This window comes from Rattus rattus, chromosome 12 (assembly GCF_011064425.1).
Source record: "Rattus rattus isolate New Zealand chromosome 12, Rrattus_CSIRO_v1, whole genome shotgun sequence".
Taxonomy (NCBI): domain Eukaryota; kingdom Metazoa; phylum Chordata; class Mammalia; order Rodentia; family Muridae; genus Rattus; species Rattus rattus.
The window spans coordinates 51,950,800-51,964,370 of NC_046165.1; the positions used below are offsets into that span (position 1 = coordinate 51,950,800).

The window sequence follows — 13,571 nt, forward strand, 5'->3', positions numbered from 1 at the left end:
GTGTTATGTAACAAGTGATACGGTCTTATTTGCTTTTTGGAAGATCATTTTGGCTGCAAAGTTGGGAACACACATATTGTCTGCAGTTAGACCAAATTAGCTCGTTAGTGACAGGAAAGAAGTGGAGTCATTAGGGGGATTTTGGGGGAAACATTTCTAGAAGTTGGCACAGCAACAGATAAGGGAGACAGGGTGAGGGAAACACCAAGGAGGATTGTTAGATGTTTGATTTCATAAGCCGAAGAACCAGGAAAACATGAAGTTGGACCAAACTTTGTGAACCTGGGACATTTTGTAGCATGCCAGGCAGTGAAGCAAACTGATGATGCAGAAGGACTTTGGCATTTAATGCAAGCATCCGGGCTACAGGTGCGTAGAGATGTGAAGGCATAGTGAGTGCTAGCTTACACTATGGTTTGGGTGACAATGCACAGGGTAAAATGAAAGCACAAAGGAACTTCAGATAGACCTTGCTCGGGGTGCTGAGGAGAGGCTCAAGTGGTGTGTCATAGGCAGAGAGAAGAATGGAATTGTGCAGAGACTGTGTCCAGGAAAAGAGGAGGCAAACTAAGAAAATGGCCACCAAGTAAAGAAAAGTTTAAGAAAGAATGGTGTTCAAAGTGTTCCTTCACTGTCGCTGGAGCTCAAGGAGGGCGAAGGTTGAAAATGGTATTTATTTTACTGATGAGGAAAAGAGGAATGTCTGCTCAGAGCCAACATAGATTCCTGTGTCTCTCTGGCTAGGGTGATTTATGTGTGTTTCCCTCCAAAAGATATAAATTACCCTCCTCCTCACAGCATTGTGTATCCTATCAGAGTGTCTAGGTCTACTTCAATGAGATCATGAATTCCATACCCTTATCTTCTCCACCTAGGCTATCATTTCTTGCCCTGCCTATGGCATGTAGATGGGCTTTAAACATACTTATAAAAAAAATGCAGGTTATTTTTAGATTCTATTTTTCTTTTCTTTTTATTCTTTTTTTCTTTTTCTTTTTTTGTCTACCACTGAATTCTGGAACCAGAATCTTGAAGGGGGTAGATGGTAGGATTCTGCATTTTTACAAAGTTCACAAGAGCAATGCTTTGGAAAATATTAGCTTAGAGCTAACTTTGGAGACCACTAGTTTAGTCTCCAACTGAACAAGAGTTGGGCTGCAGTAAGGGGAAGCCACGCAACTCCCCCACATTCACATATAAACTCTCCTATTGCAAAACAATGAGCAGTTACACTTCTGTTATTCCAAGATCAGCTTTCCAGTAATTTTGTCTGGAACTGGGCCAAAGCTGGGAGTTAAGAAAATGAAACATTTCTCTCAGGGAAAGGACTTTAGCCCCCATTCCCCCGCCCCCAAAATCTCAAAATACCATTTGATAGAATCACTGTCCTACTTGTTGACAGGAAGAAAAATAACCTCTCATTAGCTGGCTGTGGATACAAACATCGGATCAATCATTGCCTGCAGCCATAGAGAAAAGTAGAAGGGGGCTTTAAAAACACCACCACAGGAAAATAGAAATGGTTAAAGTGGATGTGGAGGCAGATGAACACAAGTCAAGTGAGAGGCCTTTAAGAAAAGTAAGAACACTGCGAAAAGCAGCACCAAAGTGGGGATTTTATACACTCACGCACAGTTCTGCAATCCCATGGGACTTTGGTGTACGGTCTGGGTATCATATTTAATGATACTCAGTGATCCACTAAGAATTTCATTATCCATTTTTTTCTAAGAACGTTAGAAATACGTTTATCTTCGAGAGATTTCTGTCAAAATGAGAGAGAGAGAGAGAGAGAGAGAGAGAGAGAGAGAGAGAGAGAGAGAGAGAGAGAGAGAGAGAGAGAGAGAGAAGAGAGAGAGAGATTGAGAGCGCTTAAAACGCAGCACAACTAATAAACTGAAATCCAAGTCAGATGTGGAACCTGGTTTCATCAGTCACCAGTTTTGGATGTACAGGGTAGGACTCAGGTTCCCAAAGACGACCCTCTCCCTGAGGCTTCCGGTGAAACTGCAAAAGTAAGCAGTCCGGCCGGCCCTCAGGCGTTACTGCAGCGCCCCCCGCCCCCCCAATTGCTTGAGGCTTAAGGAATTGCTGCCGCCACCACTTCGGTCGCCGCTGTGGTAGAAATCAAGGTAACGGGTTTCCACTAGATTTGGCTGGTCCGAGACCAATACATTAAGCTCTGCGTTTCTGAAAGACGTAAATCTGTTTTGTGGGTGCTATAAAATGCCGGGGCTCTAAACGTTTGGGAGTGGAAACGTCTGAGCCCACTTCGGTGCGCTTCCCTGTTCTGGGCTTGTCTCTAAAGGCACCTGCGGGCATTATAAGTTCTGGGGCTCTCCGAGAGGGGCTGACACGGTTCGTCTCTGAGGGTGGTGGGTGGGGGCGCTTTCTAAAATACATTTGGAATGGCGTGTAGGGCCCCAGAGACGTCAATCATCTGCATAGTTCCCAGGCTTCGGGAGAGCGGCTCCGGAGCTCTCTCGCCGCACACTTGCGGGCCGGTGAAACCTGGCTCCCGGGCGCCGGGCGAGCGGGCGGCGCGCGCGCGCGGGGGCTCAGGTCCAGGTGGCCGGGGCGCCGTCGGCGGGGCTCGCGCAGCCGCACTGGGCGCGCCGACTCCGGGCTCCTCCTCCCGGCTCCGTAGTAATCATGGCGGCGGCGGCGTTCGCGGTCCCTCGGGTGAAACAGAAAGCGGGAGCTACGCGGAGAGGGAGTGAAGAGCGGGGCTGAGGCGGCGGCGCCGTCACTGCCGGGAAACACCTCCCCCCCACGCCAGTCAGCGCCGCGGCGGCCGCGGGAGCCTGGGCCCACCGCCAACCTAGTGAGGGGACGAGCCGGAGCCTCGCAGAAGAGACGCCGGGGGATCCGCCTTCCTTCGCCTCGGGGCGGCGGGATTCGGAGGTGAGAGTCGGCGGGGGACGCCGGAGCCCGCGTCGGGGAAACCGTTAGGCTGGGGCTGCGGGCCGTGCCTCCTGAGGGCTGAGCCCGTCGGGGAGGGCGGGCGACGCCCCCACGCGAGGCCGCGCTGTCCGCGGGGCGGCGGGCCCGGGACGCGGCGGGGACGTGCGCGGCACCTGCCGGGGCTCGGCGACCGCGGAGCGCTGCCCGCTCACCTGAGGGTTAAATCCTCGAAAACACGCCCTTCGGGTCTGCGCCCCGGCGGCCGCTGCCCGTGCCTGGCGGCTCCTCTCCCCAGGTAAGTCAACCACCTGTTAGGTGGGTGGCGAGGAGGAAGGGAGGCTGCGGTCCTCGCCTAGCCTAACAGCCTGCGTAGGGGAACTTTTGACACGACTCTGGAAAGGGCGGCGTGCGCTAGGTGAAGGAAAAGGAGCGAGTGATTTCGACGTCAGATCGCTAGCGCTGCTGCGTTTAACGAGTGTGATAGGTAATCGTAGTTTTATTAAACTATCATCACCTTTCAAAAAAGCCTTGGGATATTCGTGTGTGTGTGTGTGTGTGTGTGTGTGTGTGTGTGTGTGTGTGGAGAGAGAGAGAGAGAGAGAGAGAGAGAGAGAGAGAGAGAGAGAGAGATTGATTGCTGAGGGTGCTAGGGATAGTGAGCTAGAGATTATTTTTCTAGTGAGACTGTAAGTTCTTTTGGGCACCTTCTTGTCTGTCCGTCTACTAACTGAGAATAGCAGGCTGACAGCTGATTTCCTCTTTGTACGATAATCTTCAAGTACTCACGGTAGACTTAAAAAAAAAAAAAAAACAAGCCACATAATGCTCTTGCTGCTTCCTATCGTGGTCCGTTTCAGTTCTCGAAACCCAAGTTTGTGCATGTTTTTCTGTGTCATAAGAATCGAATAGCATCACCTCTCAGCCTTTTTGCTAAGATCAGTTTATAAGAATGAAATAACAGTCGAAGCTTTTCTGTAATATTTTAATCACTGTGCTTTTTCCAGCATTAGTGCTAAACATATGCCAGTCAAAACCGAGCCATATGTCAGACAGAAGCAAATTGAGGTTTCTGGCTCATCTCCTGTGTTTAGATAAATATTTAGTTTGTGTGTATTTGCGGACTATGTAATTCTTATCATCTCGGAAGTGTTGTTTAAGTCACCTAGAAATGCTCCAGAGAGGTGAGTCCCCTACCTTCTTAACATTTTCTTGTTTAAATTGATTTTTTTCCCCCTCAACTAATGAGATCAGTTACCCATGGAGACAGGTGGTGGACCTATTAGAAAGCAATGATAAGGTCTTTTTAAACATGGTTTTTCTTATAAATATGGGAGTTCGTTTTTAAGATTTTAGTCCACATGTAATTCTTGCCACCACTAACAACATCCTTTAAAGGGGAGGAGAGAAGATGAGGTGATAGGGAAAAATCTTATTTAGATTTTATATTTAAAAATTTTAGCATTCCCATATTAAATTTCTCTGCGTTGTTTTGTCTTCATAGATCATCTCCCAGCATTCTCTGTAGATTAAGTGGAACATTTTTATCTCAGGCTGCTTACCTTTAGCCACCTGTATGTGTCTGCTTTAACTCCTTCCTTTCCCCTTCTGTCCGAATCCTCATCACCAAATGGTCAGGGGAAAAAAAAACAAAAAACTCTTACTTAATTAACAACACTGGGTCAGTGAAGCCTGATTGTAAGGGGACTTTTCTTCTCCCAAATTAATGTTGTACATTAGAAAAAACAGATTTTTTTTGGGTGGGGGGGTCATGTAGTCATGTATCATCACTTCCTCTCCATGTAATTGAGAGCTGATTTACCATACACTTAATGATTCCTTTTTACATTTCTATACTTTTATAAATTATAATGCAAATGAAGAAAATTTTTTCTGGCTTCCATGTCCAGTGAGATGTAGGCTGAGAAATTCTGGAAAACACAAGGGAAAAAATAAAGAATATTATAATGAATATTGTCTTTTAGCTTGACTTAGGTGAAAGACATTTATGATTTGTTCAGCCGTAGCTTAGACTCCTGCAATATTTCTACTCATTTTGAAAATATATTTTGGCATATATATGGCTTATTCATCTTATATTTTGCCTGTAGTGTTAAAATATCATTTGATGATGTAAACAAAATAGGATTTTTAAAGCAAAACATTCTTAATGCATTTTTTCCATGAAAGTGAGTTTTGATTATGTCTTGGTGCATGATATAAGGATGTGCATATGATTTCCAGGTTTATTAGCCTGGTATTGATAAGCAGTTAGTTGTTTTTTGTTGTTAAATGCAATCTCTAAAGCAAGAATTATTAAAATAAATTCTGAATGTTTTTTTAAAAAAGTCAGATTTAGAATTTTGTCCATTGAGTCCCAAAAGTTGATCATTTTGGTACAATAAATATATATCAATGTCAGGAGTGCCTTATTATAAAGAAATTGATGACCTGGAGAGATAAAGGGCACATTTTGTTCTTTTACATGCATTGCGAGTGTTTATCCTGTTAAGTACTCTAGTCTTTATTTCAGAGTATTATTCAGTGAGTTCTTTTTATGTCAGGATCCTTAACCTTCTCTCCAACTGGTTGGGTTTTGTTTGTCTTTAATGTATACTGTGTAAATTTGCCATGCAGCCTCTGGGTTTCCATTAAATTCTTTGTGAGTTTCATCTGATGTTCCTAATCCCTTATCAACCACTCCCAGGCCTTAGGCTACTTTTCTGCATAAAATTGCTGCTACAAGATAGTGAATGAGCTTGGGAGGAGATTACATAGACTTAGAGAGTGATGATCCTTTATTAAAGTAAGGGATACAAAAGCAGTGGGATGTGTTCCTTCAAGTAATTTACACATTATCTAAGAATTGTACACTAACAAAGGAGACTATTAACAAAAAACAACACATTATCTTTAAAGTGTGTGGCATCCACTGTGACTGAAAGCACTGTGAGGGAGGGCTACTTCAGTCTGGGCATTTGGAGGAAGTCCAACTTGAAATTTAGGAAGGGTTTTCAAAGTAAAACTCATTCCAAAAGAGAGTGACAGGCGGAGTTGGAGGTAGTATGGAGAGGAATAGTTTGGGAGCGTCTAAAGACAAGTAATAGGAAAAAGAGATGATCAAGCAGAGGTTGGAGCTAGGCCTTATGAAGTATGAAGAGTCGTGTAGGAAGCCTTGGAGAACAAAGTTCTGCTTATCAGCAGGAACCTGTCTCTGGAAGTAATAAAGAACCACATGGCACTTTGTTTTGTGTCCACTGTTTTTAGTTAGCATACAAAATAGTAGATTTTGATATATTCTCATACATAAGCATCCCTGTGCTGGGCTCATTTTCTTCCTCACTACCATCTTTGGACCTTCTTCCTTGCTAATTGTGGGTCCCCATTTCCCCCAGGTGCTTCTTCTGCTTTCATTGTGTGTAAGTGCACATGTATATGTGTGTATATATATGTGTGTGTGGAGGGGTGGGTGAGTGCACATTTCTGTACATGAGAGAAAATGTGTCTTTCCTCTCCTGCTTCCAACCTCCCTCTCCCTTAATACCCCTCCTAATCACACTCTACTTTTATGCCATACACAGAGATAAAAAAAAAATCTGTATTTGAGAGAAAATACAGTGTTCATCTTTCTTACTGTATTTTGTTTTGCTTAGCATTTTGATCTCTAGTTTCAGGTTTCTTAGTGATTTGATAGATTATATGTTTATATAACTTAGATAGGGGTAGATACTCTTTTTATAAGATTGCTTGGTAATTTTGTCTTGAAAACTTTTTGTAGTCTTTTTTGAATATTTTTGTTAGAGTGTTTAAAAATTTCTTTTTTTAATTTTAAAAACCATGTCTGCAGGCAAGAGGTAGCCATCTGGCTAACTTGAGTCATGGCTAGCTAACTGTCCATATAGCATGAATTGTTAAGTATTTTCCTCATGGTTGTTTGAAGTAGTGTTATATCTTTTTTGTGGTATATGAAAATAAAGAAAATATGCTAAAATAACTACTACTGTAATTATTATCTGTGCTTAAAGTTCCAGCAAGAGCCTAGTCTAGGTTTTGAACTAGGAAGAACTTGTCTGAGTTGGGCAGTGAAACAGCTCATGGTGGCTGGAATTAAAATTTGTATAAAGTTAAACCTACCAACTCTGCTGGGTTTATGGTTTTAAAAAATACAGTTGCCATTTTAGAAACCATGGTTAAGTTGCTGGAGGTCTGTGAGTGATGGCAGGGGACCAATAATCTGTTTTTTAAAGGTAGTCTAAGGTGAGTGCTAAACACTAGAAATCCTGCAGTAACTTTCATAGAATAATTGGTAATCAGATTGACAAACTAGACTCATTTGGAGAATGTTATACCATGTAGATTAGAGGGAGGACCCAGTAATCTCTAAAAAAATACTCTTTTGAAATTTCTCTTTTTGACACATCTCTTTGAAGTTTCTAAATTTGTAATATGTGCTTCTAAGACAGCAGTTTTCAAGCTGTGGCTTGCAACTCCTTTGGGGATGAAGGACCTTTCACAGGGGTCGATATCAGATATCCTGCATATCAGATATTTACATTATGATTTATATCAGCAAAATTGAAGTTATGAAGAAGCAATGAAAATACTTTTATGGTTGGGACTCAGCACATTATGCCATACTTACTGTATTAAAGGGTCACAGCCCTAGGACGGTTGAGAACCACTGATTTAAGATACTTTTCTCTTTTTCCACTGTGTTTTTCCTATCATGACTAGGTGACCTGTGGTGCCAGAGATTATGGCTCAGTTGGTGAGGGCTGCTACATAGTTTGTGATATCAAGAGATTAAAATATTGATAGCATAAGAACATATTTTCTAAGCTTCAGGCATTATGAATAGGCTTCTGTGTGGTCAGTATTGGGTGTTGGAGAAAGTAGAAGGGACATTGACTAGAGAGAATCAGTACTGTTTCGTCCCTTAAACTAAACCAAACATTAATCTTTTATAACTTTGCCTTCCTTTATAAATATTTTTGCTGTCTTAAGTTTAAGGGTACCATAAGCCTTTTGAATTAGGTTTTGTTTGACCTTTCTCAATTACTACCTAATACATTTTGGCTTAACATTGTGCTTTAAGAAGAAATTAATAGCCAAGCATGATGGTGTGTGCCTTTAATCTCTGTATTCCAGAGGCAGAGGCAGAGGCAGAGGCAGAGGCAGAGGCAGAGGCAGAGGCAGAGGCAGAGGCAGAGGCAGAGGCAGAGGCCAGAGGCCAGAGGCCAGAGGGACATCTGTATTAGAAGCCAGCCTGATCAACATTGTGAGTTCTAGGGTAGGCCAGCCAGAGCTTCACAGTTGAGACCCTGTCTTGGAAAAAGAAGACTGTGTGGGGCAATTTAATAATTGGACTCTGCTTTCCTGTCCTGCCATCTTCCCTGTTGAAGGAGATCAGGTGCCTTGGATGGTGTAGATCTTGGTTCCCCATTCACCACTCATTAGTGACCAGGATTTCATGGTTTGGTTTTCTCATTTTTAAAATTGAGAATATCTGCTTTGTTTTCATCACACACATGGTAAAGGGTTCAACAAGATGGTTGAAACATGAACATGTTAAGGTAACATGCATGTGCTTATATCAGTGTTCATTTGTGTGTACTAGAAGCTACTGAACGGATTGTTTTTCTAATATGACCAGAACTTTTGAGATCAAGTTTTACTCTGCAGAGTTCTACAATCAGCCTTTTCAGGATGCATTCAGTATTCTAGAAAGTCATAACTGTTTTCTTTGCAAATAAAATAGGATATAAAAAATTTTCCACTCATTAATCTTTCAGATCAGTCCTGGCTACACTCTTCCTCTGTCCCTTTTAGCAAGGGAATGCTGATCTTCTGTTATACTGCCTCGCTATTGTATCCATAGTGGGAAGAAAATGTATATATAAAACAAGTGAAGCACTTCTTCAGTAGAAGACAGTGTCTTTACAGTACTGAGAAACGCATTTTAAGGTCACATTGGATTTCAGGGCCAATACTTTTAAAGCCCTGTATAAACTTGTTGGATATTTTACTTGGGAATGACTTCTTTCTTTCTTCTTCACTGGTTGAGATGGCTTAGGTGCTAGTTGGTAGAAATGCAAAGTATAGTGTCTTTTATGTCATCAACCTTGATAAGAAAGCTAGGTACATTTGACAGATTATTGTATGAACTAGACTATAGCAGTGTTGAACAGTGTTTTTTTTCCTTTCTTCTTCTTTAGAACTCATATCTTAATATATGTTTGTACGTCTAGATATATATTTTCAAAGTGACTTTCTCCTTCTCCAGTGAGGAATTAGTTTAATTTATTTAAGTGTGTGTAGTTGTCTTTAATAAACCCATGGCCACATAATGGGAGGGAGAGAATCTTCTTACTTGGCTGCAGATTCATAGCAGATGTTTCTTAAGTACACTGCACAGCACATTTAAAACTTTTCTTAAAGTGTAATTATAAATTGAGCACCCCAAACCCCAAATTCAGGATGCTCCAAAATGTGAAAGTAGTTACCACCATGATGCCACAGATGCAAAATCTTCACTTGATGTGGAGTGATGGGTTACAGTTACTGTGTTGGTAAACTGAAAACACTGTAGAAACCCCAGGCCATGTATATAACGTACATATAAAAAACACGTGACTCTTGTGTTTGGATCAAGTTCCCATTTCAAGAGTATGTGCTGGTGTGTGCAGGTGCTATGAAGTCTGAAGCACTCTTGACTGTAAGCATGTCAATGAGCAGACATGGACTTGTGTATCTGGGGCCTTGAAGGAGGTAGCTCTCGTACACACTGACTGCTCTGGTTGAAGGAGTAGTTATCTCTTGTACTCAAAATCAGTTTGTCTTCATATTTGCTTAAATAAAAGGAATTCATGGTGTCGTTTTATTTAAATTTTCAGAATTTGGTTTTTTTTAAATATTGCCACTTAAATATGGTTTTATTCTTAAAGACTTGATTTTCCCCATGTAGTATTTTTATTTATAATGTTTGTTGTATATATTATTTACATTTTATCATATGGTTTATTAAGTACCTTTCTGTTGCTTTGTATATTGTTATGCCCAAGTACATCTACTACTTCAGAGCAGTATTTTTAAAGAAAATGTCGTAGTATAGCAATACTTCATTTATATCTGTTATTTGAAAATGTCGTAGTATAGCAATACTTCATTTATATATCTGTTATTTGAAACTTTGACGATTAGTTCATGTTGTTGGGCAGCAGTTCTCAGCTTGTGGTTGCAACCCCTTTGTTGTTGAAGGACTCTTTCACAGGGGCCACATATCACTTATCTTGCATATCAGATACTAGTATTATAATTCATAACAGTAGAAAAATTAAGTTATGAAGTCACAACAAAAATAATGTTATGTTTGGGGTTCCCCACAACACGAGGAACTGTATATTAAAAGAGTCTCAGCATTAGGAAGGTTGAGAGCCACTCCCCTAGGCTAAAGAGTAAGAGCTGCTGTATCCTTCTTGACCCACTTTATAGGTTGCATTCAGACTAATACTTCAAGTAATGAGTTTATTGGAATAACTCCTCAATTTAAAGATATATCAAACTTTCTCTTGGCTTAACAATAACCTCCTTTCTCTGCAAATCCATATTCTGTTGATACCATTGGCAACTCCATTGTGTCTCATCACTTTCCAGCTTTGTAGCATGAGGTAAGTGGTGTAACAGACTATTGGTTGTCTTTACTGGGTATATAGAAACATGCCACTTTATCGCACTGACCCCTCATTCCTCCATGTACAGTGGAATAATATCTATCCTTTAGAATAAGTGTTTCAAAAAGGATTAAAAGGCAGAACTTATTTCTTGTGAATGGAAATGAATGTCATAATATATTTATATCTGCAACTTTGACAGATGTGTTAGTTATTGTCACCCAGGTTTCCTGTTCTTATTTTCACTATTAATTTATTTCTCATTTGTTAAAGAATTACAGTATCTCCAATGCCTGCAATATAAATGTTATAAAATGAATGTTATACTTCCTTCTCTCTGGGTTCACAGACTAGGATGAGCGATAAAGTCATGTAAATAAATAATTAAATAAAGTACCTCTTCTCTTACCTCTTTTTACTTGTGTGATTCTTTCTGGTTTTTGGCTCTGAGTAGCCCTGTTTCCTGTAGAGTGTTGTGATTATGTACGTTGTTTGTGTGTGTGTGGTTGTGTGTGTGTTATATGTTTTTGTATATTAGGTTTTCTAACTATTGGACTGTGAACAGCACTGCTACTACTGACAGTGTTGAACAGAAGGAGCAGAGAATCAGTATATCAGGCGTTGTTTGTGGCAAGGAGTCTGCATACCTACTGAAGCCAAGCTACAGCAGGAGCAGAAAGTAGCCACAGCTATATTACACAAACATGAGTGTGGGTCTCTTCTGATTCAGCTTTATTTATGGAATAGGCAGCAGGCCAGTTTTGACATCTAAGCCTTAGTTTGCTGACCTCTGAGTGCTTCAAACTTTGTTCTTGACTAGTACAAAGTTACTAGTAAATAGTAATTAATTAGTGCTTTTTCCGTCTTGGGTGTTGTTCCAAACTTTACACATAGCTGCTTATTTAGTTCTCAAACCATCTGAGTTGGACATCATTGCCACCATTTTTAAAATAAGGAAACTAGTATGCCCAAGACCATAGAGCTGTTTATGATGATAAGGACTTTGAGTCTGGTTGATGCTGGAACCTGGGCTTTTTGTTAATACCAGTTCTAATACATTGCATCCCAGGAATGTAATGAGTCAGTCTTAGGAGACATAGTGATATAATTTACTGTATAGGTTTAAGGAACAACTATACTTATCTCTTTGGTACTAAAAATGTTACTATGCTGAATTTCAGGTATATAATGATTCACTGCTAGAAAATATTAATAATTTACTGTATTTATGGATTTTAGGGGAAACTATAATTATCTCTTTGGTGCTAAAATTTGTTTTTTAAAATTCAGTTACCCATCCTAATAACTTACCATCAACAAGGAATAGCATAAAAATATTCTAGCAGGTACTTACATTGAATGTCATAGTGTAATGCTAAAAGCATTTCTATTAAAAGATAACATTATTGACATTGGTCTAGAACTCTGATACATTAAGAAACAAGAAAAATAACTTGCAATAGGAGAATAGTACTATTATTATTTATAACTGATATGATTGCAAACTTAGAAAATACAAAATAGGGTTGGGGTGTGATTTAGCTTTAGAACACTTAACTATATAGCTGATGTCATGAGCTCTATTCCCGGTAGCCCCATCACCATTGCCGCCACCCTGACCACAACAACGACAAAACAGAATTAGAAGAGAAGTGGTAAGGCTTGACATCCTTTTCTTAAACATAGTGGTTGAAAGTATCTAGTTCCATCCCTCCCCCACACCCCCCTGTCTGTCTGTCTGTCTGTCTCTCTCTCTCTTCTCTCTCTCGCTCTCTCTCTCTCACACACACACACACACACACACACACACACACACACACACACACACACACACACACACACACACACACACACACACACACCCCACGATAGAAAACGGAAAATGACTTAAAGGGTTTCAGTAAATATCTGGCTATGAGGTTAATTTACAAGTATTTTACTGTACCAGCAGTGACTGACTTTTGAAGTAGTTAAGAAAAAGCAGTTGTCAGTTATAAAATATTTTAAAAATTATAAAATGTATAATAACTAAATGAAAGAAAAATATGAATAGCTGGAGGAATATTTCTGAAATTGGTAACTCACTAATTACTACGAAGTAGCAGTTCTTACCATATTAGTTTATAAAATCATTGTTTTAATTAGAAATTTAGGGGTTGGGATTTAGCTCAGTGGTAGGCGCTTGCCTAGAAGCGCAAGGCCCTGAGTTCGGTCCCCAGCTCTGAAAAAAAAAAAAAAAAAAAAAAAAAAAAAAGAAATTTAATGGGATTTTAAAATGCAACTTGCAAAATTGAAGGTTGAGGATGGAGGAAGTCATAGGGGCACATAGCCAAATCCATTTCAGAAATAAATACAAGGGAAACTAACTTATCAAAAGCAAAAATCAAAGCATTGTATTCTTTTAAGATTTATTTGTTTTTGTGTGTATGAGTATTTTGTCTGCATGTGTGTATGTGTTCAGTGTCTGCAGAATCTATGAGAAGGCAAGAGACCCCTGGGAACTGGGAGTCATAAGCTGCCATGTGGGTACTGGGGCTTGAATCCAGATCTTCAAAAGCAGTGAGTGATATTAACCACTGAGCAGCGGTTCAGCCCCTAAAAGTTTAACTTAAATAGTAAGAATCTGGTGTGGAGATAAGCATAATTATCAAAGAGACAATAAAATTCAAGAGATAGAGGGTACTAATGAGTAATGGAAAAGTTAGTTTTTAATAGTATAGGGAAGTCTTCCACCCAATTGGGTACTCTGAAAATTTAAGTTTCAAATGAACTAAATATCCAAAAGAAAAAAAAAAAGACTAAATGTCAAAAATCTTTGAGGTGGTTTTTAAAAAAGCCTTGAGATGAAAACAGACTACCAAGCTTTGGTATCATTGTAAAAAGGCAATTAAGAGACTAGAATACAGTGTTCACCAGGTAACAGAAAAAACACTGAAGCAAGCTTCATAAGTTTGCCTACAATTATTCTAACAAGCATAGTTTAGTAGAAAATGGGAAAAA

General features: G+C 40.1%; 1 protein-coding gene across 1 annotated transcript in view; it reads left to right on the forward strand.

The window, feature by feature from the left end:
• The first annotated feature begins 2,113 nt into the window (after positions 1–2,113).
• Positions 2,114–13,571, forward strand: part of Fndc3a (fibronectin type III domain containing 3A) — a 161,809-nt gene continuing 150,351 nt past the window's right edge. Inside the window, 1 exon segment of the mRNA XM_032918062.1 lies at positions 2,114–2,132. The gene's annotated coding sequence lies outside the window, so the exon portion shown is untranslated.